Source organism: Bos grunniens, chromosome 4 (genome assembly GCF_055505025.1).
Source record: "Bos grunniens cultivar Pamir isolate PY7600 chromosome 4, Bosgru_T2T1.0, whole genome shotgun sequence".
NCBI classification, from domain to species: Eukaryota; Metazoa; Chordata; class Mammalia; order Artiodactyla; family Bovidae; genus Bos; species Bos grunniens.
In genome coordinates this window covers 72,725,064-72,752,399 of record NC_141168.1, presented here as the reverse complement: position 1 = coordinate 72,752,399, position 27,336 = coordinate 72,725,064, and the positions used below count along the sequence as shown (strand labels likewise).

Below are 27,336 nucleotides of genomic sequence, written 5' to 3'. Positions count from 1 at the left end.
TGGTTTCGAACTGTGGTGCTGGAGAAGACTCTTGAGAGTCCCTTGGAGGTCAAACCAGTCAATCCTAAAGTCAAACCAGTAAATCAACCCTGAATACTCATTGGATGGACTGCTGCCGAAGCTCAGTTCTTTGGCCCTCTGATGTGAAGAGCTGACTCATTGGAAAACACTCTGGATGTTTTCCAGAGTGTTGGATGGCATCATTAACTCAAATGGACAAAAGTTTGAGCAAACTCTGGGAGATACTGAAGGACAGGGAAGACTGGTGTGCTGCAGTCCATAGGGTTACAAAGAATTGGACACGAGTGAGTGAGTGAACAACAACAAAATGGAAATAGATTCACAGACATAGAGAACAAACTTATGGCTACCAAACGGAAAAAGAGGATGAAGGAGGGATAAATTAGGAGTTTGGGGTTAACAGATACATAACTATCATAGATAAAAGAGATAAATAACAAGTATCTACTGTAGAGCACTGGGAACTACATTGAATATACATATAATTTAATCACTTTACTGTATACCTGAATCACTGTAAATCAACTATGTTTCAATAAAAAATCAATCACAATTGGTGAATGAATCCATGGATTTGTTCCTGAATAAATGAACGAATGAGCACATGGTATTATGGGCAAAGTGAATAGCATAAAGGCATGGAAGAGTATGTGAATACAACCTGTTCAAAGAATGTCAGTGGTTGGTTATATAGGGTGTATTTGTTTGGAGGAGTGGGGAGGCTGGGAGTGGTGGGGAAAAATATTTCTTGGAGTAATATTGAGGTCATATAACCCTGGCCACATTCTTTGTGTTGGAAGATGATGTTGCCTCTGCTTAACTGGTTGTATAACTTGGGTTTTCAAGTGTCTGTTATCGCCTACAGTGACTGTGCTTTCTTCTCCATTGGGCAGTTGGCAGGGGTGTTGGCAGGGCCTGACCTTGTTTGTGGGTCTGGAACTTTGTGTTCTAAGTGTGCCTTGGGTGACTTGATACTGTTGTCACCTGTTGCGTTTGTGCAATTGGGTGTTGGCAGAGCCTTTCCTAAGTCTCACCCATAGGCCAACCTCAGAGTTATCTGTTTAGGGGTATTGCTGCCCTTCATCCTCTGCCTCGCCTTTCTCGCCTGAACCCTTACGGCCTTTAACACCAGCCTTCAGATCCTTAATAATCATACAAGGCAGTACAGGATACCTTCTTATTCATTTATTCAAACACATATTAATAGCATGCTGGTGGACAAACACTATGCCAGGCACATGTGTCTCCTCGTGATACTGACTCATGATTCTATGCACTTCGCGCTGTCCAAAAGCCCTGCTAATCCTCGGCTGATTGAGATTCATCACTGCATTCTTTCAGCCCTGGATTTGCTGAGGTGGGCTCACCACACCTGAGGACTGCGTGGACTTAAGGACCTTGCTACAAAAATGTCTGATGATGGAAGAACCATTTCTCTGCTGTCCTGCCCTCAGCACAACTTAAGCAAAAAAAGTTAAGATATTCCAGCTACTCAGTAACCCTGAGACAGTTTCTCATTTGCAAAAGCCCAGTTAGAAGCAGGTGGCCATGTGTTCCTTTCTGGCTCCTTGAGAGCTAAGTTTATTCCCTTGGTGTGCTGACATTTCAGGAACCATGACACTCACCTTTAGCACTGTTTATTTTTAGTGTCTCTGCATTTATATTTAGAAAAGAAGCTCTGACAGGCCTCTGAGAGCAGAAGTCCTCCAGTTTTTGCTGGAGCACTTGAAGGCCACCAGGAAGGAAAATAAGCCGTGCGTGTAACTCCCCATTAATTTCCTGGAACTGGTGACGTCACACAAGTACACGCACCAAGAGACACGGAGTGGTGGTCAGGACTCAGCTTTGGTTACTCAGACCAGGCTGCTGACCCAGTCTCTCAGGCAGCACACTTCTGTTGCTCTATTGGAGGGATCCTAGGAGAAAGCCAAGTTGAAATCATAAGGACCAAGAGAGGCAAAATCACTCCCAACCTCCAGCTTGCCATAGTTTCTTCTTTTCAGTTGCTACAAAACATGTTCCTGTATTCTTTAAAAATTTTGAGGTATTATATGCTTGTAGCAGAAAATTCAACAGGCAGAATTTGTAACATATGTCAAAGAGAAAGGGTTAGTAGTTCTAATATTTTTTAAAAACCTCTTAGACATTGAGGGGCAAAGGACCAAAAACTTGACAGAAGAATAAGCAAAGGATATGAACAAACAATTCACAAAACATGTTCCTTTAAACATATTAAAAACTGTCCAAACTCTCATTATAAAAGAAATGTAACTTAAAATGCTATAGTATATTTCACAAATGGTATCCTGTTTCTCAGCTATCAAAATGATGAAAATATAAAGAGCAGGACTACAAAATCTGTTGGGAAACAAGCTCTGGTGGTGGCAAATTAGTACAACTGAACGGAAGGAAACTTGGCAAGATTGAACAAAACTACACATACACTTGCACTGGACCCAGAAATCCTACTTCAAGGAATTTACCTTGAAGATACAGTTCCAAGAGCAGAAACACACATTGGCACAGGTTTATTCACCTCAGCATTATTTCTAATTACAAAACACTGAAAATCCCCTGAAAGCCCACACGTGGGAGCTGAGCAGAACACACAAGACACATCCATCCACACAGTGGAGTCCTGTGCAGCTGGGAGGAAGAGCTCAGTGAGCTGCATGGCGAGAGTTCCCAGATACATCGCTAAGTACAAAAAGGCAAGTACGAAAGACAGCCTATGTGAATATGCTACCTTTGATATCAGAAAGGAGGAGAAATGAAAAAATATACATGTATTTGCTAATGTAGGAAAAAATAGAGGAAGAATAAACCTGAAACCAGAATCAGTTATCTAGAGAGAGTAGATGCAAACTAAATAAAATGCAGGAACTAAAATACAATGTAAGAGGTTAGGGACGTTACATAACTCTTAATATGCTGTGCTGTGCTTAGTCGTGTCTGACTCTTTGCAACCCCATGGACTGTAGCCCACCAGGCTACTCTGTCCATGGGGATTCTCCAGGCAAGAATATTGGAGTGGGTTGCCATACCCTCCTCTAGGGGATCTTCCCAACCCAGGGATCAAACCCAGGTCACCTGCATTACAGGTGGATTCTTCACCATCTGAGCCACCAGGGGAGCCCGAGAATACTGGAGTGGGTAGCCTACCCCGCTTCCAGGGGATCTTCCTGACCCAGGAATCAAACTGGGGTCTGCTGTATTGCAGGCAGATTCTTTACCAGATGAGCTACCAGGGAAGCCCAACTCTGAATATATCTTTCTGTAAAGTTCTCAATTTCAGGATCACAGTAATATTCTACATGCCAAAAAGAAAATCCATAAATAAAATCAAAATGAAAATATTATTAAAATATGGTGCAAAATATGGAACCCCAAATAAAATCTGAATAATAGCAACAAGAGAACCTAACTCTATTACAAGTGAATGACATATTTCCCTATGCTGTGATTATTTTTTTTTTGGTATTCAAATTTTATTTTATTATTATTTTTAATTTAATTTTTTAACTTTACAATATTATATTGGTTTGCCATATATCAAAATGAATCCACCACAGGTATACACGTGTTCCCCATCCTGAACTCTCCTCCCTTCTCCCTCCCCATACCATCCCTCTGGGTCATCCCAGTGTACCAGCCCCAAGCATCCAGAATTGTGCATTGAACCTGGACTGGCAACTCGTTTCATATATGATATTATACATATTTCAATGCCATTCTCCCAAATCATCCCACACTCTCCCTCTCCCACAGAGTCCATAAGACTGTTCTATACATCACTGTCTCTTTTGCTGTCTCGTGCACAGGGTTATTGTTGCCATCTTTCTAAATTCCATATATATGCGTTAGTATACTGTATTGGTGTTTTTCTTTCTGGCTTACTTCACTCTGTATAATAGGCTCCAGTTTCATCCACCTCATTAGAACTGATTCAAATGTATTCTTTTTAATGGCTGAGTAATACTCCATTGTGTATATGTACCACAGCTTTCTTATCCATTCATCTGCTGATGGACATCTAGGTTGCTTCCATGTCCTGGCTATTATAAACAGTGCTGCGATGAACATTGGGGTACATGTGTCTCTTTCAATTCTGGTTTCCTCAGTGTGTATGCCCAGCAGTGGGATTGCTGGATCATAAGGCAGTTCTATTTCCAGTTTTTTAAGGAACCTTCACACTGTTCTCCATAGTGGCTGTACTAGTTTGCATTCCCACCAACAGTGTAAGAGGGTTCCCTTTTCTCCACACCCTCTCCAGCATTTATTGCTTGTAGACTTTTGGATCGCAGCCATTCTGACTGGCGTGAAATGGTACCTCATAGTGGTTTTGATTTGCATTTCTCTGATAATGAGTGATGTTGAGCATCTTTTCATGTATGCTGTGATTATTTAAGAAAGATATAAGAATTTTAATTCTTGGATACTTTTTGAAACTTTTCTAAATCTGATGTTATTATTTTTTTTTACAAAATGAAAAGTTAAAAAGGAAAAACTGAAGGAGAGGGAAGGAACTGACTTAAATAACTCTGGAAAATTATTTTGGCTATATTTGTAAGGCTAAAGTGAAAAAGAACAGTACACAAACGTTACATACTCTTACTTGTAATTTTGTTTTTCCCAGAGGTATAAATTAGCAATTCTGAAGCTATTTTGAGTATTCTAGGGTTAAGAAAGTCCAATAGTGTGAATAATGAAAGCTGTTTCTCACTATAGTAGAAAGATTGTAACTGAGAATAGAGAGAAGACTAGAATAAACTGTTATGAGATGAGGTACCAATATGAACCCACAACCAATAACAACTCTCTATATAAATATATATCACAAATATAAATATTTATGGATCGATATAGAAATAAAGATGTATGTATATGTGTATCTATATTCTTCACTTTGCCTACTACAAGGGACTAGAAGCAATGATACTCTAGCACCAATGAGCATATTTAGTGACCATTCTCTCATTAACAAATATAACAACAAAAACTCTTGGAGAAATGGCAGATTCCAGGTCTGCACAGATACAGTACAGATGAGCCTAGAACATCTTATGATGCCAGAAATTGAGGAAATATTCCAAATATGATAGGGATAGATCAAAAGGACCAAATCCAGGGAGCTCCCAATAATCAAATTTAGGATAATCTGAGCAACAAAGTAAATGACAATAGTAAGAGATTATAATGCACAGAATAAAATAAATATCCTTGATTTCACACTGACATAAACAAGTAAGTGAGCAATTAAAGTGGGGGTAAGAAAGTTCTCACAACAGAATTCCAATTCATAAGGATAGAAGGAATGATAAAAACATAAATTACTAATTTGCAAACACCACAGTATTAATTAATTATTATAGATAAGAATCACCAAGAGACGCTAAATTACTGGGATAAATATGTTGAGAAAAATTTGCATAGCTTCAAATAACATATTGGTGATGGACATTTATGATGTTTCTGATATTTTGGTATTTTAAACAATACTGCAATAAATGCTTCTTTTTCTATATATACTAACACTTGAGGTATAAACATGTAGCAAAATAGAAGTGGAATTTCTGGTTCAAAGTGTATGCTACTGCTAAGTCACTTCAGTCGTGTCCGACTCTGTGTGACCCCATAGACAGCAGCCCACCAGGCTCCCCCATCCCTGGGATTCTCCAGACAAGAACACTGGAGTGGGTTGCCATTTCTTTCTCCAATGCAGGAAAGTGAAAACTGAAAGTGAAGTTGCTCAGTCGTGCCTGACTCTTAGCGACCCCATGGACTGCAGCTTACCAGGCTCCTCCGCCCATGGGATTTTCCAGGCAAGAGTACTGGAATGGGGTGCCTATAAAGATTTTAATTTTATTACTATGGCCAAATTGGTTTCCAGAAGGATATGCCATTTGTACTTTTACCATCAGTATAGCAGAATGCCTGTCCTTTATGATTTCCTCAGCATGGTACATGAAAATGATCTATGTCATCATCATGGGTAAAAAACATACCTCATTGTAGTTTTACTCGGCATTTCTCTTATTGTAAGCTAAGGCTTACATCACATATGTAACTCCTTTTGTGGTTTTTCTCCTGTGAACTGTATTATTTTACTTTATTTACTACTGGAAGGGGGTTACTCACTGGTCTTCCTCTGCATTATTTCCAAATTTCATAAAACTTAGAAAAATAGGTTATTATAGGTTATTATCATCACCACATAGCAGATAAAGAAAAAAAGGTTCAGGGAGTCAGGGCATTTTCCTAAAGTTACAATGCCATGTGTATATTTGTGTAGCTGAGAATCCCCATTTGCCTAACTTCAACCTGAATGTTTTCTACAGTGTTTTGCCCAGATTAAAGTGAAGAAAGGAAGGAGGACTTTATCAATAAAAGGGCTTTATCTGAAGAGTGGCCAGTGAACCTTGAGCCCACATGCTAAATTACTTCCCTTCTTCCTGGTAGAATGACCTCTGGACTTCCACTTGCTCACCAGTTTCAGCTTCACTATTTGCATATTTCTTCACAAAATTGCATATTTTACTCACCTACTTGAATGATCCTAATTTCATTTCTGGCACTTCAATTCTATTTACCTTATATAAACAAAAGAAGAGGGAAGAAGTTCAAAAGGAAGACTTAGAGATATCTAAATGATGTCTGGAAATCTGGTACAAATTATTGAATAGGTTAGAGAATATGGCCAATTTGGTTTGCAAGCCTTTGAGAATGCTTTCCCATTATGGTCAGTGAATATCAGGGCATCAGTCTCTGAAGGTCATGTGAAAAGTACGTTCCCAGGCTCTTGTACATGCCCGTGGGCTACTAATTTCTGAGTACAAAGTATGTACAATTTCCAAAAGCTCTTCAGGTGTGAATCTTTTCTATACCAAAGGAGATGAACCACAGGACTTGTCATCTGAAGTGGGACCACAGATTAGTAGTAATGGCATCACTTGGATGTTTATTAAAAGTACAGACTCTCAGGTTGCCTCTTAGACATAGTGGATCAGAACCTGCATTTTAACATGATGTTCAGGGATTCCTGCACACATTAAAGCTTGAGAAACACTGCTCCAGAAAGATTTAGTAACAGGTGTGAGGCATAAACATTTAATTGGGGGTAGCATTGGGGAAGGAAATGGCAACCCACTGCAGTGTTCTTGCCTGGAGAATCCCAGGGATGGGGAAGCCTGGTGGGCTGCTGTCTATGGGGTCGCACAGAGTCAGACACGACTGAAGCAACTTAGCAGCAAGAGGAAAACAATAGGATGGGAAAGACTAGAGATCTCTTCAAGAAAATTAGAGATACCAAGGGGACATTTCATGCAAAGATGGGCTCAATAAAGGACAGAAATGGTATGGACCTAACAGAACCAGAAGATATTAAGAAGAGGTGGCAAGAATACACAGAAGAAATGTATAAGAAAGATCTTCATGACCCAGATAATCACGATGGTGTGATCACTGACCTAGAGCCAGACATCCTGGAATGTGAAGTCAAGTGGGCCTTAGAAAGCATCACTACAAACAAAGCTAGTGGAGGTGATGGAATTCCAGTTGAGCTATTTCAAATCCTAAAAGATGATGCTGTGAAAGTGCTGCACTCAATATGCCAGCACATTTGGAAAACTCAGCAGAGGCCACAGGACTGGAAAAGGTCAGTTTTCATTCCAATCCCAAAGAAAGGCAATGCTAAGGAATGCTCAAACTACCACACAATTGCACTCATCTCACATGCTAGCAAAGTAATGCTTAAAATTCTCCAAGCCAGGCTTTGGCAATATGTGAACTGTGAACTTCCAGATGTTCAAGCTGGATTTAGAAAAGGCAGAGGAACCATGGATCAAATTGCCAACATCCCTTGGATCATCAAAAAAGCAAGAGAGTTCCACAAAAACATCTATCTGCTTTATTGACTATGGCAAAGCCTTTGACTGTGTGGATCACAATAAACTGTGGAAAATTCTGAAAGAGTTGGGAATACCAGACCACCTGACCTGCTTCTTGAGAAATCTGTATGCAGGTCAGGAAGCAACAGTTAGAACTGGACATGGAAGAACAGACTGGTTCCAAAGAGGAAAAGGAGTATGTCAAGGCTGTATATTGTCATCCTGCTTATTTAACTTATATGCAGAGTACATCAAGAGAAATGCTGGGCTGGAGGAAGCACAAGCTGGAATCAAGATTGCCAGGAGAAATATCAATAACCTCAGATATGCAGATGACACCACTCTTATGGCAGAAAGTGAAGAAGAACTAAAGAGCCTCTTGATGAAAGTGAAAGAGGAGAGTGAAAAAGTTGGCTTAAAGCTCAACATTCAGAAAACGAAGATCATGGCATCTGGCCCCATCACTTCATGGCAAATAGATGGGGGAAACACTGGAAACAGTGGCTGATTTTATTTTGGGGGGGTTCCAAAATCACTGCAGATGGTGATTGCAGCCATGAAATTAAAAGACACTTACCCCTTGGAAGGAAAGTTATGACCAACCTAGACAGCATATTCAAAAGCAGAGACATTACATTGCCAACAAAGGTCCATCTAGTCGAGGCTATGGTTTTTACAGTGGTCATGTATGGATGTCAGAGTTAGACTATAAAGAAAGCTAAGTGCAGAAGAATTGATGTTTATGAATGTGGTGTTAGAGAAGACTCCTGAGAGTCCCTTGGACTGCAAAGAGATCCAACCAGTCCATCCTAAAGGAGATCAGTCCTGGGTATTCATTGGAAGGACTGATCTTGAAGCTGAAACTCCAATACTTTGGCCTCCTGATGTGAAAAACTGACTCACTGGAAAAGACCCTGATGCTGGGAAAGTTTGAAGGTGGGACGAGAAGGGGACAACAGAGGATGAGATGGTTGGATGGCATCACTGACTAAATGGACATGAGTTTGAGTAAACTCTGGGAGTTGGTGATGGACAGGGAGGCCTGGCATGCTGCAGTCCCTGGGGTTGCAAAAAGTCAGACACGACTGGGTGACTGAACTGAACTGAACACCATGTTAACAAACTGAAGAATAAAAACCACACGATCATCTCAATAGATGCAAAAAAAAAACTTCTTACAAAATTCAACACCCATTTATGATAAAACTCTCGAGAAACAGACATAGAGAAAACATACTTCAATATAAGAAAGGAAACACGTGACAGACCCACAGCTGATGTCATACTGAAAGGTGAAAAGCTGAAAGTACTTTAAGATCAGGAACCAGACAATGACGTCCACTCTAGTAAATTTTATCAACATAATTTTGGAAGTGCTAGCCATGGCAATCATGGCAGAAAAAGAAATAATTCCAAACTGGAAAAAAGAAGTAAAACTATCACTGTTTGCAGATGATGTGATACTATGCAAAGAAAATTCTAAAGATGCTATCAGAGAATTACTAGAACTCATTAAATTTTGGGAAAGTTGCAGAATAAACAATTAATACACAAAACTCTTCAGTAATTCTATATACTAACAAAGAAATATCAGAAAGAGAAATCAAGGAAACAACCCAATTTACCATCACATCAAAAAAATAAAATATCTAGGAATAAATCAATCTAAGGAGGTAAAAGACTCATACTCTGAAAACTATAATATACTGATGAAAGAAGTCAAATGACAAAACAAACAGATGGAAAGATATACATAGTTCTTGGATTGCAAGAATCGCTATTGTCAAAATGACTATACTATCCAAGGAAATCTGAAGATTCAATGCAAACCTATCAAATTACCAATGACATTTTTCACAGAACTAGAAAATAATTTTTAAATCATATGGAAATAGTTAAGACCCCAACTAGGCAAAGCAATCCTCAGAAAGAAAAACAGAACTGGAGGAATCAGGCTCCCTGATTTCAAATTATACTACAGCAATCAAAACAGTATGGTACTGGCACAAAAACAAATATAGACCAATGGAACAGGGTAGAAAGCCCAGAAATAACTTAGGCATCTATAGTTAATTAGCCAATGACAAAGGAAGCAAGAATATACAATGGAAAAAAGAGAGTCTCTTTAATAATTGGTGCTGGGAAAACTGGACAGCTATATGTTAAAGAATGAAATTAGAACATTCTCTAATACCATACACAAAAACAAACTCAAAATGGATTAAGATCAAATACTGTAAAACTCTTAGAAGAAAACATAGGCAGAACACTCTTTGACATAAATCACAGCAGCATCTTCAGTGATCCACCTCTTAGAGTAATGAAAACAAAAACAAATGTAAACAAGTGGGACCTAATTAAATTTAAAAGCTTTTGCACAGCAAAGCAGGCCATGAACAAAACAAAAAGGCAGCTCATAGAATAGGAGAAGATACTTGTTAACAAAGCTGCCCACAAGGGATTAATCTCCAAAATCTACAAACAATTCATGCAGCTCAATTAAAAAAAAAAAAACAAACCCAAACAACTCAATTAAAAAAAAGACAGAAGATCTAAACAGACATTTCTCCAACGAAGACATACAGATGGCCAAAAAACAGATGAGAATGTGCTCAACATTGCTAATTATTAGAGAATTGCAAATCAAAACTACAGCCAGGTATCACCTCCACCAGTCAGAATGACCATCATCAGAGTCTACAAACAAAAAATCCTGGAGAAGGTGTGCCGAAAAGGGAAACCTCCTACACTATTGCTGGTAATGTAAATTGGTAGAACCACTGTGGAGAACAGTAAAGAGGTTCCTTAAAAATCTAAAAATAGAGCTACCCTATGATCCAGCAATTCCACGTCTGGGCATCTATCCAGAGAAAACCATAATGCAAAAAGACACAGGCACCCCAACATTCACTGAAGAACTATTTATAATAGCCAAGACATGGAGGCAAATGTAATGTCCAGCAGATGAATAAAGATATGGTACATATAGACAATGAAATATTACTCAGTCATAAAAAGGAGTGAAATTATATCATTTGCATTATTTCATAGATGGATCTAAACTTGATCATGGATAGACCTAGAGATGATCATATTAAGTGAAATAAGTCAGACAGACAAAGACAAATATCATATGCTATCACTTATATGTGGAGTCTCTAAAGATGTTACAGATGAAATTATTTACAAAACAGAAACAGAGTCATTGACTTTGGAAACAAACGTATGGTATCAAGTGGGGAAGGAGGAGGGGATAAATTAGGAATTTGGGATTAACATATACCTCCTACCATATCCAAATATCATCAAGAAGGGCCTACTGTATAGCACAGGGAACTCTACTCAATATTCTCTAATAACCTATATAGGAAAAGAATTGGAAAAAGAATGGATATGTGTTATTGAATCACTTTGCTGTACACCTGAAACTAACAAAACGTTGTATATCAACTATAGCCCAATACAAACTTAAAATTAAAGAGATTGCTCCTTTATAGTCCCTCTCTCCTGTCCCTGTGCCCAGATCCTTCAATCCAGGCAATCCCTGATCAACTTTGAAAAATCACAGATTAAAGATGGCAGAGGAGTAGGTGGACGTGGAGTACATCTCTCCATGGATACATCAGGAGTACATTTTCAGACACATGCAGAACACCAGCTGAGAGTGAACAGGAGTACCTGACCAGCAGAAAAGAATATATAGACCCAGGCAAAACTCGGTAGGAGGAAGGAACTAGGGGGAGAAACAGAAGTGTTAGTAGGACTGGACCTGCCCTCAGCTGGTGGAGGAACTGAAGCAAAGGTCTGATCCCCACATTGGGGCAATTGTCTGGGTCAGAAGAGAAACATTTAAGGCTGAGAGGGAAACAGCTGATCCATGGCAGCCTAAATAGAATGAGAATCAGACAGTCCCTGCCACAGCCATACATACCCTGGGCAGGGATGCAGACCACCTGGAAGACACAGCAGCTGGGAACTGGAGCTTAGGGATTGTGGAGCAATCCCAGGGTGAGGGCTGCTGTTGACTGTGGAGAGATGGATCCAGGAGGAGACTGGTGGGAAATGCCTATGGAGGAAAGCTGGGCAGCCATGGAAGCAAGGCAATACTGCTGAGTCATGCACAGCAAGTAGAGCCATCACCATAGCCTCTCCCCGCTACACACCAGCATTGGCAGCTGAACAATAGAGAGGCTGGCCCATCAAATGCCTGATGCACTGAACTACAGAATAAGACCCCACCCAGGGTGTCCCTTTAAGTGCCTGACTTGCCAATCTACAGAGTAGGACCCCAGCCAGCGAGGGCACTCCATTTGTCTGATGCGTGGAACAACAGAGAAGACCTCAGGCAAGGGAACCCTGTAAGTGCCTGAACGGCTGGAGCTATGAAGAAGGACTGGCCAAAGAAACCTTCTCATCATCAGCCTCAAGAGGCTCGAAAAAAGACTGATAAGGCCATAACTCCTGCAGCAGAGGCAGTCCATGTCCCTGCACACTTGGTGCTACCAGGGTCCCATCACTCCAAGCAGCTGTGCCACCTTCATGCTCAATTCTCACTGGGGCAGAGCTGCCACAGGCAAAAAAACTCTTGATCTATGCGTGCAGGGTCACTTCAGTAGTGTCCGACTCTTTGCGACCCTGTAGACTGTGGCCTGCCAGGCTTCTCTGTTAGGTAGACGGGTTCTCCAGGCAAGAACACTGGAGCATATTGACCAATACTGGTTGCCATACCCTTCTAGAGCATTATATTTCCTGCTGCCCTAGCCATCAACTCCCTTAAGTACCTGGTGCTGCCAGAACCCCTGCAACACAAGCAGCTGTACCACCTCCACACCTGGCCCTCACAGGGGCAAACCCGTTTTTCAGGGCAGCCTCAGGAGCAAACCCCAGTGGATGACCATGTGCAGAGGTGGAAATAAAACCACAATTGAAACCCAGGGGCAGTGTGACTAAGGAAGAAGACCCAAAACCTTCCCAATAGCTGTACAAGCTGCAGATTAAGTCCACACGATCAGCTACGCAGACTCTGTGTCTATGGAATATACGAAAGATCATTCGAAGCCCCCACAAAAGAAAATGTACTAGTTCTGATAGCTGTGGACATTGAAGACAAGAATACAGGGGAGTAGGTCCAGATTAGAATCTGGGCTGCCCCCACAGCAGGTCCAGAGATCAAAACAGTATTGGAGGGCATCCTAGGGAGGTGAGGTGGACTGTGACTCCCAGCAAGGGAAAGGACTCTGACAGCAGTGACTCAAGAAAAGCATTTATTATTCTTATGTTTTGACTTGTTCTGTAGATTCTTCAGACTTTTCTTTCTTATTTTTTTTTTCTTCTTCCCCATCCCCCCATTGCAGACTATGATCCATGAACTTCCAGATGTTCAAGCTGGATTTAGAAAAGGCAGAGGAATCAAAGATCAAATTGCCAATATCTGCTGGATCGTGGAAAAAGCAAGAGAGTTACAGAAAAACATCTATTTCTGCTTTATTGACTACGCCAAAGCCTTTGACTGTGTGGATCACAATAAACTGTGGAAAGTTCTGAAAGAGATGGGAATACCAGACCACCTGACCTGCCACTTAAGAAATCTGTATGTAGGTCAGGAAGCAACAGTTAGAACTGGCCATGGAACAACAGACTGGTTCCAAATAGTAAAAGGAGTATGTCAAAGCTGTCTATTGTCACCCTGCTTATTTAACTTATATGCAGAGTACATCAAGATAAATGCTGGGCTGGAGGAGGCACAAGCTGGAATCAAGATTGCTGGGAAAAATATCAATAACCTCAGATATGCAGATAACACCACCCTATGGCAGAAAGTGGAGAAGGCAATGGCACCCCACTCCAATACTGTTGCCCAGAAAATCCCATGGATGGAGGAGACTGGTGGGCTGCAGTCCATGGGGTCGCTAAGAGTCAGACACGACTGAGTGACTTCACTTTCACTTTCCACTTTCATGCATTGGAGAAGGAAATGGCAACCCACTCCAGTGTTCTTGCCTGGAGAATCCCATGGACAGAGAAGCCTGGTAGGCTGCAGTCCATGGGGTCACGCAGAATTGGACACAACTGAAGTGACTTGGCAGCACAGCAGAAAGTGAAGAAGAACTAAAGAGACTCTTAATGAAAGTGAAAGTGGAGAGTGAAAAAGTTGGCTTAAAGCTCAACATTCAGAAAATGAAGATCATGGCATCTGGTCCCATCACTTCATGGGAAATAGATGGGGAAACAGTGGAAACAGTGTCAGACTTTGTTTTCTAGGGCTCCAAAATCACTGCAGATGGTTATTACAGCCATGAAATTAAAAGATGCCTACTCCTTGCAAGGAAAGTTATGAACAACCTAGACAGCATATTAAATAGCAGAGATATTACTTTGCCAACAAAGGTCCGTCTAGTCAAGGCTATGGTTTTTCCAGTGGTCATGTATGGATGTGAGAGTTGGACTGTGAAGAAAGCTGAGCGCCGAAGAATTGATGTTTTTGAACTGTGGTGCTGGAGAAGACTCTTGAGAGTCACTTGGACTGCAAGGAGATCCAACCAGTGCATTGTAAAGGAGACCAGTCCTGGGTGTTCATTGGAAGGACTGATGCTGAAGCTGAAACTGGAGTACTTTGGCCACCTCATGTGAAGAGTTGACTCCTTGGAAATGAACCCGATGCTGGGAGGGATTGGGGGCAGGAGGAGAAGGGGACGACAGAGGATGAGATAGCTGGATGGCATCACTGACTCGATGCACATGAGTTTGGGTGGACTCTGGGAGTTGGTGATGGATAGGGAAGCCTGGTGTGCTGTGATTCATGGGGTCACAAAGAGTTGGACACTACTGAGTGACTCTGAACTGATCACTAAACCACCAGTAGCAGCCTGTGCAGGATGCCTCATCTAAACTACAAATAAAACAAAAATACAATACCAATCATCAGCAGATAGGATTACCACCTCACTCAGCCTTGCCCATCAGAGGAAAAACAAACAAACAAAAACTCAGCACAAATCTCACCCTATACAGAACTTACACAAACCACTGGACCAAACTTAGGAGGGCAGAAACCAAAAGGAATAAGGAATTCAACCTTGAAGCCTGGGAAAAGGAGATCTCAAACACAGTAAGTTAAAAAAAATAATGAAACAGCAGAGAAATATTACACAAATGAAGGAACAAACTAGAAACACAGAAGTCCAAATAAATGAAGAGGAAATAGGCAAACTATCTGAAAATGAATTCAGAATAATGATAATAAAGATGGTCAAAAACCTTGAAAACAAAATGGAGAAAATGCAATAATCAATTAACAAAGACCTAGAAGAATTAAAGAATAAACATACAAAGACAAATAACACAATTACTCAAATTAAAAATACTCTAGAAGGAATCAGTAGCAGAATACCTGAAGTAGAAGAACGAATCAGTGAGCTGGAAGATAAAATGGTGGAAATAACTTCTGAAGAGCAGACTAAAGTAAAAAGAATGAAAAGAACTGAGGATAGCCTCAGAGACCTCTGGGACAATATCAGATGCACCAACATTCAAATTATAGGGGTCCCAGAAGAAGGAGAGAAAAAGAAAGGGCATGAGAAAATTTTTGAAGAGGTTATAGTTGAAAATTTCCCCAACATGAAAAAGGAAATAGTCAATCAAGTCCAAGAGGCACAAAGAGTCCCATACAGGATAAACCCAAGGAGAAATATGCCAAGACACTTACTAATCAAATTAACAAAGACTAAACACAGAGAAAGAATATTAAAAGCAGCAAGGGAGAAACAACAAGTAACATACAAAGGAAACCCCATATGCTTAACAGCTGATCTTTCAGCAGAAACTCTTCAGGCAAGAAAGGAATGGTAGGATATATTTAAAGTACTTAAAGGGAAAAAATCTACAACTAAGATTACTGTACCCAGCAAGGATCTCATTCAAAATTGATGGAGAAATAAAAAGCTTTTCAGATGAGGAAAAGTTAAGAGAATTTAGTACCATCAAACCAGCTTACAACAAATGTTAAAGGGACTTCTATAGTCAAGAAATACAAAAGAAGAAAAATGATCTACAAAATCAACCCCAAACAATTAAGAAAATGACAATAGGAACATATATATCAATAATTAGTTTAAATGTACATGGATTAAATGCTCCAACCAAAAGACCCAGATTGGCTGAATGGATGAAAAAAACAAGATCCATATATATGCTGTCTACAAGAAACCCATTTCAGACCTCACGACACATATAGACTGAAAGTGAGACAATGGAAAAATATATTCCATGCAAATGGTAAGCAAAAGAAAGCTGGAGCAGCAATCCTCATATCAGAAAAACAGACTTTAAAATAAAGAATATTAAAAGAGGTAAAGAAGGACACTACATAATGATCAGGGGATCAATCCAAGAGGAAGACATCAGATCAGATCAGATCAGATCAGTCGCTCAGTCGTGTCCGACTCTTTGTGACCCCATGAATCACAGCACGCCAGGCCTTCCTGTCCATCACCAACTCCCGGAGTTCACTCAGACTCACGTCCATCGAATCAGTGATGCCATCCAGCCATCTCATCCTCTGTCGTCCCCTTCTCCTCTTGCCACCAATCCCTCCCAGCATCAGAGTCTTTTCCAATGAGTCAACTCTTCGCATGAGGTGGCCAAAGTACTGGAGTTTCAGCTTTAGCATCATTCCTTCCAAAGAAATCCCAGGGCTGATCTCCTTCAGAATGGACTGGTAGGATCTCCTTGCAGTCCAAGGGACTCTCAAGAGTCTTCTCCAACATCACAGTTCAAAAGCATCAATTCTTCAGTGCTCAGCCTTCTTCACAGTCCAACTCTCACATCCATACATGACCACAGGAAAAACCATAGCCTTGACTAGACAGACCTTTGTTGGCAAAGTAATGTCTCTGCTTTTGAATATGCTATCTAGGTTGGTCATAACTTTCCTTCCAAGGAGTAAGCGTCTTTTAATTTCATGGCTGCAGCCACCATCTGTAGTGATTTTGGAGCCCCCCAAAATAAAGCCTGACACTGTTTCCACTGTTTCCCCATCTATTTCCCATGAAGTGATGGGACCGGATGCCATGATTTTCATTTTCTGAATGTTGAGCTTTAAGCCAACTTTTTCACTCTCCTCTTTCACTTTCATCAAGAGGCTTTTTAGTTTCTCTTCACTTTCTGCCATAAGGGTGGTGTCATCTGCATATCTGAGGTTATTGATATTTCTCCCAGCAATCTTGATTCTAGCTTGTGCTTCTTCCAGCCCAGTATTTCTCATGATGTACTCTGCATATAAGTTAAATAAACAGGGTGACAATATACAGCCTTGACATACTCCTTTTCCTATTTGGAATCAGTCTGTTGTTCCATGTCCAGTTCTAACTGTTGCTTCCTGACTTGCATACAAATTTCTCAAGAGTCAGATCAGGTGGTCTGGTATTCCCAACTCTTTCAGAATTTTCCAGTTTATTGTGATCCACACAGTCAAAGGCTTTGGCATAGTCAATAAAGCAGAAATAGATGTTTTTCTGGAACTCTCTTGCTTTTTTGATGATCCAGCGGATGTTGGCAATTTGATCTCTGGTTCCTCTGCCTTTTCTAAAACCAGCTTGAACATCTGGAAGTTCACGGTTCACATATTGCTAAAGCCTATCTTGGAGAATTTTGAGCATTACTTTACTAGCGTGTGAGATGACTGCAATTGTGCGGTAGTTTGAGCATTCTTTGGCATTGCCTTTCTTTGGGATTGGAATGAAAACTGACCTTTTCCAGTCCTGTGTCCACTGCTGAGTTTTCCAAATTTGCTGGCTTATTGAGTGCAGCACTTTCACAGCATAATCTTTCAGGATTTGGAACAGCTCAACTGGAATTCTATCACCTCCACTAGCTTTGTTCGTAGTGATGCTTTCTAAGGCCCACTGGACTTCACCTTCCAGGATGTCTGGCTCTAGGTGAGTGATCACACCATCGTGATTATCTGGGTCATGAAGATCTTTTTTGTACAGTTCTTCTGTGTATTTTGCCATCTCTTCTTAATATCTTCTGCTTCTGTTAGGTCCATACCATTTCTGTGCTTTATCAAGCCCATCTTTGCATGAAATATTCCTTTGGTATCTCTGATTTTCTTGAAGAGATCTCTAGTCTTTCCCATTCTGTTGTTTTCCTCTATTTCTTTGCACTGATCGCTGAAGAAGGCTTTCTTATCTCTTCTTGCTATTCTTTGGAACTCTGCATTCAGATGTTTATATCTTTCCTTTTCTCCTTTGCTTTTCATGTCTCTTCTTTTCACAGCTATTTGTAAAGCCTCCCCAGACAGCCGTTTTGCTTTTTTGCATTTCTTTTCCATGGGGATGGTCTTGATCCCTGTCTCCTGTACAATGTCACGAAGACATAACAATTGTAAATACCTATGCACCCAACATAGGAGCACCTCGATACATAATACAAACACTAACAGACATAAAAGGAGAAATTGACAGTAACACAATAATAGTAGGAGACTTTAACACCCCACTCACACCAATAGACAGATCATCAAAACAGAAAATTAATAAGCAGACACAAATCTTAAATGATACATTAGATGAGATGGATCTCATTGATATCTTCAGGACATTCCATCCAAATGCAAAAGAACACAACTTCTCAAGTGCATGTGGAACATTCTCCAGGATAGACTGCATATTGAGTCACAAATCAAACCTCAGTAAATTTAAGAAAATTGAAATCTTATCAAGCATCTTCTCTGACTACAATGCTATGAGACTAGATAGCAGTTACAAGGAAAAAACTGTAAGAAACATGAACACATGGAGATTAAATTACATGTTTCTAAATAACCAACAGGTTACTGAAGAAATCAAAAGGGAAATCAACAAATTTCTAGAAACAAATGACAATGAAAACATGACAACTCAAAACCTATGGGATGCAGCAAAAGCAATTCTAAGAGGAAAGTTTATAGCAATGCAATCCTACCTCAAGAAACAAGAAAAACATTGAATGACAACCTAACTTTACACCTAAAACAACTGGAAAAAGAACAAAAAACCCTCCAAAATTCGTAGAAGGAAAAAAATCATAAAGATCCGAGCAGAAATAAATAAAAAATGAGTGAAAGAAACAATAGCAAAGATTAATAAAACTAAAAGCTGGTTCTTTGAGAAGATAAAAAAATTGACAAACCTTTAGCCAAACTCATCAAGAAAAAAAGAGAGAGGGATCAAATCAACAAAATTAGCAATGCAAAAGGAGAGGTTACAACAGACAATGCAGAAATACAAAGGATTATAGAGACTATTATGAACTATATGACAATAAAATGGATAAGCTGGAAGAAATGGACAGATTCTTAGAAAAGTTTAATCTTCCAAGACTGAACCAGGAAGAAATAGAAATTATGAACAACCCAATTACAAGCACTGAAATTGAAGCTGTGATCAAAAGTCTCCCACAAAACAAAAGCCCAGGACCAGATGGCTTCACAGGAGAATTCTATCAAACACTTAGAGAAGAGCTAATGCCTATCCTTCTAAAACTCTTTCCAAAAATTGCAGAGGAAGGAATACTTCCAAACTCACTTTATGAAGCCACCATCACTCTGATACCAAAACCAGACAAAGACAACACAAAAACAGAAAATTACAGGCCAATATCACTGATGAACATAGAAGCAAAAATCCTCAACAAAATTTTAGCAATCAGAATTCAGCAACACATCAAAAAGCTCATATACCATGATTAAGTTGGGTTTATTTCAGGGATGCAAGGATTTTTCAATACATGCAAATCAATGTGATATACCATATTAACAAATTGAAAGATAAAAACCATATAATTATCTCAATAGATGCAGAAAAATCCTTTGACAAAATTCAGCACCCATTTATGATTAAACCTCTTCAAAAAATGGGCATAGAAGGAACCTACCTCAACATAGTAAAGGCCATATATGATAAACCTACAGAAAACATTATTCTCAATGATGAAAAACTGAAAGCATTCCCCTCTAAGATTAGGGGCAAGAAAAGGGTGTTCACTTTCACCACTATTATTCAACATAGTTCTGGAAGTCCTAGATACAGCAATCAGAGAAGAAAAAGAAATAAAAGGAATTCAGCCCAGAAAAGAAGAAGTAAAGTTCTCACTGTTTGCAGATAAATGGTATTGTACATCACAGAATACCCTAAAGATAGTATCAGAAAATTACTAGAGCTAATCAGTGAATTTAGCAAAGTTGCAGGATACAAAATCAACACACAGAAATCACTTGCATTTCTATATACTAACAATGAAAAATCAGAAAGAGAAATTAAGGAATCAATCCCATTCACCAATGCAACAAAAAGAATTAAATATCTAGGAATAAACTTTACCTAAGGAGACAAAAGAACTGTACACAGAAAATTATAAGACACTGATGAAAGAAGTCAAAGATGACATAAACACATGGAGAGATATTCTGTATTCCTGGGTAGAAGAATCAATATTGTGAAAATGACTATACTACCAAATGCAATCTGATCACAGATTCAATGTGATCTCTATCAAATTACCAATAGCATTTTTCACAGAACTAGAACAAAAAAATGCACAATTCATATGGAAACATGAAAGATCCCGGATAGCCAAAGCAGTTTTGAGAAAGGAGGAGCTGGAAGAATCAACCTTCCTGACTTCAGATTATACTACAAAGCTACAGTCATCAAGACAGCATGGTACTGGCACAAAAACAGAAATGTAGACCAATGAAACAAGATAGAAAGCCCAGAAATAAACCCACGCACCTATGGGTACCTTATTTTTGACAAAGGAGGCAAGAATACACAATAGGGCAAAGACAGCCTCTTCCGTAAATGGTGCTGGGAAAACTGGACAGCTACATGTAAAAGAATGAAATTAGAACACTTCCTAACACCATACTCAAAGGTAAACTCAAAATGGATTAAAGACCTAAATGTAAGACCAGAAAATATAAAACTCTTAGAGGAAAACATAGGCAGAACACTCAATGACATAGATCAAAGCAAGATCCTCTGTGACCCACCTCCTAGAGTAATGGAAATAAAAACAAAAGTAAACAAGTGGGACCTGATTAAACTTAAAAGCTTTTGCACAGCAAAGGAAACTATAAGCAAGGTGAAAATACAACCCTTAGAGTGGGAGAAAATAATAGCAAATGAAACAACTGACAAAGGATTAATTTCCAAAATATACAAGCAGCTCATACAACTCAATGCCAGAAAAACAAACAACCCAATCAAAAAGTGGGGAAAAGACCTAAACAGACCTGTCTCCAAAGAAGACATACAGATGGCTAACAAACACACGAAAAGATGCTTAACATCGCTCATTATTAGAGAAATTCAAATCAAAACCACAATGAGATATCACCTCACGCTGGTCAGAATGGCCATCATCAAACAGTCTACAAACAATAAATGCTGGAGAGGGGTGGAGAAAAGGGAATACTTTTGCATTGTTTGTGGGAATGTAAGTTGATGCAGCCACTATGGAAGATGATATGGAGATTTCTTTAAAAACTAGGAATAAAACCACCATATGACCCAGCAATCCCACTCCTAGGCATATACCCTAAGGAAACCAGGGTTGAAAAAGACACGTGAATCCCATTGTTCACTGAAGCACTATTTACAATAGCTAGGACATGGAAGCAACCTAGATGTCCATCAACAGATGAATGGATAAAGAAGTTGTGGTACATATACACAATGGAATATTACTCAGCCATAAAAAGGAACACATTCAAGTCAATTCTGATGAGGTGGATGAACCTAGAACCTATTATACAGAGTGAAGTGAGTCAGAAAGAGAAAGATAAATATCGTATTCTAATGCGCATATACAGAATCTAGAAAAATGGTACTGAAGAATCTATCTACATGGCAGCGATGGAGAAACAGACATAGAGAATAGACTCATGGACGTGGGGAAAGGGGAGGAGAGGGCAAGATGTATGGAATGAGTAACATGGAAACTTACATTACCATAAGTAAAATAGACAGTCAATGGGAATTTGCTGTATGTCTCAGGAAACTCAAACAGGGGCTCTGTATCAACCTAGAAGGGTGGGATGGGGCAGGAGATGGGAGGGAGGTTCAAGAGGGAAGGGACATATGTATACCTATGGCTGATTCATGTTGAGGTTTGACAGAAACAACAAAATGCTGTAAAGCAATTATCCTTCAATAAAAAAGTAAATTAAAAAAAGAAAAAAAATCACAGATTAGTTTACATTTTCTAAATTGTATATAAATGGTCTCATATAATATGTACTATATTAGGCACTGTATCTGTCTTCTTTCAGATAGTTTAGAGATTCATATATATTGTGCACATATCAATAGCTCACTCCTTTATTGTTAAATAGTATTCCTTTGTTTGGATGTATCAAATTTGTTTATCCACCCATCAATGCATAGACAGTTTGGGTTGTTCTCAGTTTTCTGCTGTTATAAATAAAGATGCTATCAGCAAGTGTGTATAATCGTATGTAGGACATATCACACTCCTCTTTGGTAAATACCGGGGTACAGTGGCTAGGTTATATGTAGGTGTATGTTTAACCTAAGTGCCAAGTGACCTAAGTAACTGTGGAAATAAGTGGCGCTTGTAAGGCTAAAAGCAAAAGGAACTGCACATAAGCACTGCATTCTAGCTGACGGTTATTTCCTTGTGTTAAACAATTATGATACTTGTATACATGTGTTTTTGAATCAAATAATTAAATAAATGGATGGTGGATAGTAGGAGCCAGGTTTCTCACTGTTGAAGTGAAAACTTATAGATAAGCAAGGGAAGGAGGCCAGAATGATCCTTGTGGTAATGGATTAAAACTGCAAATATCAGTAGGAACTCATGTTTAGCATAACAGACACAGATGGTTACACATAGAAATGTCAATATTTATTGATATGCATATATGCACACAGGTTAGTATATACTTTTACATTATTTTGCTCTGTCAGTTGAGAAATCCTAGAACAATGAGCACTCCTAGAGACTAAATTTTGGCTTCTAATACCATTCTGCAAAAAAAGAAACCACAGCCTCTGAGAAGAATGCCTAATCCTAGGACTGGTTAAAAAATATAAAAATGAAACTGGAGTATTCTATATTCCTAGAAAGTATGGAACTGCTCAAAAACAAGCAAGCTATGGGGGTATATAAATGGATACAAGAATCAACTGAAGAAGTCTCCAATTTGAGCAATAAAATGAAGTAGCATTAGATTATAGCCAAAAGAATAAAATTAAGTACCCATGAGTCTATACAAACATAAATGAAGGGTTGAATAAATAAGAATACGGGAAGAGAGAGATCTCCCAAATAAGAGTTCCAAGTAATTTATATAAATACTCTGACTTTAAGGAGATGGCTCATAATTCCCTTCTCCTTAAGTGTGAGTGGTGTATAGGGACTTTATTCTAAATAATACAGTGTGTGAATGATGAAAGACAAAAAGAGTAACTTTACAATGGGTAAGAGTACCTCAGTCAGGTGATCAAGGTCAACATCTAGCATGGTAAGGCATGTTACTATGCCTTTGATGTGATGTGATAGGAATTGTACTTTTCCTCCCTAATATTTCTCTCCCAAAGCCATAACCCCAGTATAACCATGAGAAAAATACACAAATCTCAGAGTCATTTTGCAAAATATCTGACCAGTATGCTTCAAAACTGTTACTGTCATCCAAAACCAAAGTCTGAGAAACTGTCATAGTCAAAAGGAGGCCTAAGAGGACATGATTAAACATAACATATCTTTATGAGATCCTGGAGCCGGTTAATGACATTAGGTAAAAATCTAAGGAAATCTGAATAATAGCTAGACTTTAGTTAATAACAATGTATCTACTGATACATTGGCTCACTCTTTGTAATAAATACACTATATGAATATCGTTAATAATGGAGGAAACTAGATACAGGGTGATTTCCCTGTATCTAGTGGCACTAGTGGTGAAGAATCTGCCTGCCAATGAGACATAAGAGACATGGGTTCGATCCCTGGGTTGGGAAGATCCCCTGAAGGGGGCATGGCAACCCGGTCCAGTATACTTGCCTGGAGAATTCCATGGACAGAGCCTGGTGGACTACAGTCCTTTCGGTAAAAAAAGATGGACATGACTGCAGTGAGTCACCATGCACGTATATATAGGGTATATGAAAACTCTCTAAACCATCTTCTCAACTCTCTATAAATCTAAAACTGTTCTAGAAAATAGTTTATTAGAATGAAAATAAATGGAGAGAAAACCTATAGATTAAAAAAGGCAAGGTGCTAAGTTACTTCAGTCATGTCCGACTCTTTGTGACTCTATGGACTGTAGCCCTCCAGGCTCCTCTGTCCATGGGATTTCCCAGGCAAGAATACTGGAGTGTGTTGCTATTTCCTCCTCCAGGGGATCTTCCCAACCCAGGGATCTAGCCCGCATCTCTTACACCTCCTGCATTGGCAGACGGGTTCTTTACCACTAGCGCCACCTGGGAAGCCTGGCAGGAAAAAGGGCATAAAAGGCAAAATAACCAAATAAAGAATAGACCTTGCTTGGATGCTGACTTAAATAATTTTTAAACATGCTGATGCAAAGAAACATAAAATAAAGCCAACAGTGACACTTATGAGATTTGAATATTGACATTTAATGGTATCAAGGAATTTGTTACATTTTTAGATGTAATAGAATTATAGTTATTTTAAAACAGTATTTACATTTTACATACATACTGAACTATCATATTTATAGAAGAAATGATATGATATCTAGAAATTTCCTTCCAAATACCCTAAGGTAAGTGGTGGGTAGGGATATAGTTCAAACAAGGTTGGTAATAAATGGATATTTTTTTTTTTGAAGCTGAGTGATGGGAGTAAGTCAAACATTATTTTTGTAAATGTCTGGAAATGTCTACTGCAAAACAGTTGAGAGAAAGAGAGTGAGAAAAACATTTTTTAGCAATTAGAATTTCAAAAGGAACAAGCAGTGCCCTCTATGGATATCAAACTTCTATCTCCCTCCTTCATTTGTCTAAGATTTTCCTGACTTTGGCCCCTGTTCCCCAACATTGCAGTTGTATAGCCATATCCTTGATGCCAATGGCTGCCCTCAATTTCCATATTTTATATAAGTCAGATTGTGGATGCCCAGACACAGGTTTGCCAGATGAAACAGGGCAGCCTTTGACAGCTATATCTGGTATCCTCCATAGGAATTATCAAGTCTCCAGAAACCTACTTAAGCAGTTAAAGATCATTCTAGAACTCCCAATACAATGTGGCCTTACAGCTCCATTGAATCCAGTTCACAAAGAGTACCTTTGTCAATGAGGACATAAATCTTTCTCCAGAACCACTGCCAGCAACATCTAAAGGCGTGAAAGTCACATTTTTACTAAAAAAGAGGGCGTGAAAAGGAAAAAGAATGAAAAAGAGGGAAAGAGTGAGAGGGACAGAAAATTGCATGATCATCTTGCTGAACAGAAACAAATGACTATCAACAAAGTAATTATTAGGCAAAAGGCACCCCCAGCAAGTATAAAGGGAATTTCTGAAAGTTAAGCATTTAAGTTCCATGCTCCTGAAATCTTCAGGGTTTTGAGAGTGCTAGAAATTCTTAAATTTTCTTAAATTCTTTCAAAATTTTTATTGAGAGATAATTTAAGCCCTGTAAAATACAAACTTTTGGTACATAGTTCTGAATTTTGACAAATGCATTCAATCATATAACCATTACTACAATCAAGCATACTTGACCAGCTCCCGGTCTTGTCTTTGCTGACAGTATGTCAGTGATGCCATCCAACCATCTCATCCTCTGTCGTCCCCTTCTCCTCTTGCCTTCAATCTTTCCCAGCATCAGGGTCTTTTTCAATGAATTGGCTCTTCCCATCAGGTATTCAAAAGTATTGGAGCTTCAGCATCAGTCCTTCCAATGAATATTCAGGTTTGATTTCCTTTAGGATTGACAGGTTAGATGTCGTTGCAGTCCAAGGGACTCTCAAGAGTCTTCTCCAACACTACAGTTCAAACGCATCTATTCTTCTGCACTCAGCTTTCTTTATGGTCCAACTCTCACATCCGTACACAACTATTGAAAAAACCATAGCTTTGACTACGTGCACCTTTGTCAGCAAAGTGATGTCTCTGCTTTTTAATATGGTGTCTAGATTTGTCACAACTTTGCTTCCAAGGAGCAAGTGTCTTTTAATTTTATGGCTGCAGTCAGCATCTGCAGTGATTTTGGAGCCCAAGAAAATAAAATCTGTCACTATTTCCACTTTTTCCCTGTCTATTTGCCATGAAGTGATGGGAATGGATGCCACGATCCTAGTTTTTTGAATGCTGAGTTTTAAGCCAGCCTTTTCATTCTCCTCTTTCACTTCCATCAAGAGGTTCTTTAGTTCCTCTTCACTTTCTGACATTAGGGTGGTATCATCTGCCTAACAATGGTTGTTGATATTTATCCCAGCAATCTTGATTCCAGCTTGTGCTTCATCCAGCCCAGCAGTCTTCATGATGTACTCTGCATAGAATTTAAATAAGCAGGGTGACAATATACAGCCTTACCATACTTCTTTCCTGATTTGGAACCAGTCTGTTGTTCCATGTCTGGTTCTAACTGTGGCTTCTTGACCTGCATACAGGTTTCTTAGGAAGCAGGCAAGGTGGTCTGGTATTCCCATCTCTTCAGGAATTTTCTACAGTTTGTTGCAATCCACACAGTCAAAGGATTTACTGTAGTCATGATGTAGAAGTAGATGTTCTTCTGAAATTACCTTGGTTTCTCTATGATCCAACAGAAGTTGGCTATTTGATCTCTGGTTCCTCAGTCTTTCCTAAATCCAGCTTGTACATCTTGTTCATGTACTGTTGAAGCCTAGCTTGAAGGATTTTGAATATTACCTTGCTAGCATTGGAGAAGGCAATGGCACCCCACTCCAGTACTCTCGCCTGGAAAAATCCCATGGACAGAGGAGCCTGGTAGGCTGCAGTCCATGGGGTCGCTGAGTCCAACACAACTGAGCGACTTCACTTTCACTTTTCACTTTCATGCATTGGAGAAGGAAATGGCAACCCACTCCAGTGTTCTTGCCTGGAGAATCCCAGGGACGGGGGAGCCTGATGGGCTGCCATCTATGGGGTCGCACAGAGTCAGACACGACTGAAGCGACTTAGCAGCAGTAGCAGCAGCATGTGAAATGACCGTAATTGAATGGTAGTTTGAACATTCTTGGCATTAGTCTTCCTTGGGACTGGAATGAAAATTGACCTTTTCCAGTCCTGTGATCACTGCTGAGTTTCCAAAATTGTTGACATATTGAGTGGAACACTTTAACAACATTATCTTTTAGCTTTTAGCTGTCTTGGATAAATATCTAAGAGTAGATTTGCTGAATCTCATGGTGAATATAATTTTACC

The 27,336-nt window shown here is 39.4% G+C and overlaps 1 protein-coding gene across 3 annotated transcripts in view; it reads right to left on the bottom strand.

The window, feature by feature from the left end:
- Nucleotides 1-27,336, bottom strand: part of NAMPT (nicotinamide phosphoribosyltransferase) — a 376,625-nt gene that overhangs the window by 200,387 nt on the left and 148,902 nt on the right. For 2 of the 3 annotated variants that reach the window (XM_086396905.1, XM_086396904.1), the window contains one exon: nucleotides 1,647-1,937. The exons of the other annotated variant lie outside the window; for it this stretch is intronic. The gene's annotated coding sequence lies outside the window, so the exon portion shown is untranslated. The remainder of the gene's footprint in view (nucleotides 1-1,646; nucleotides 1,938-27,336) is intronic. 3 annotated transcript variants of the gene reach the window in all.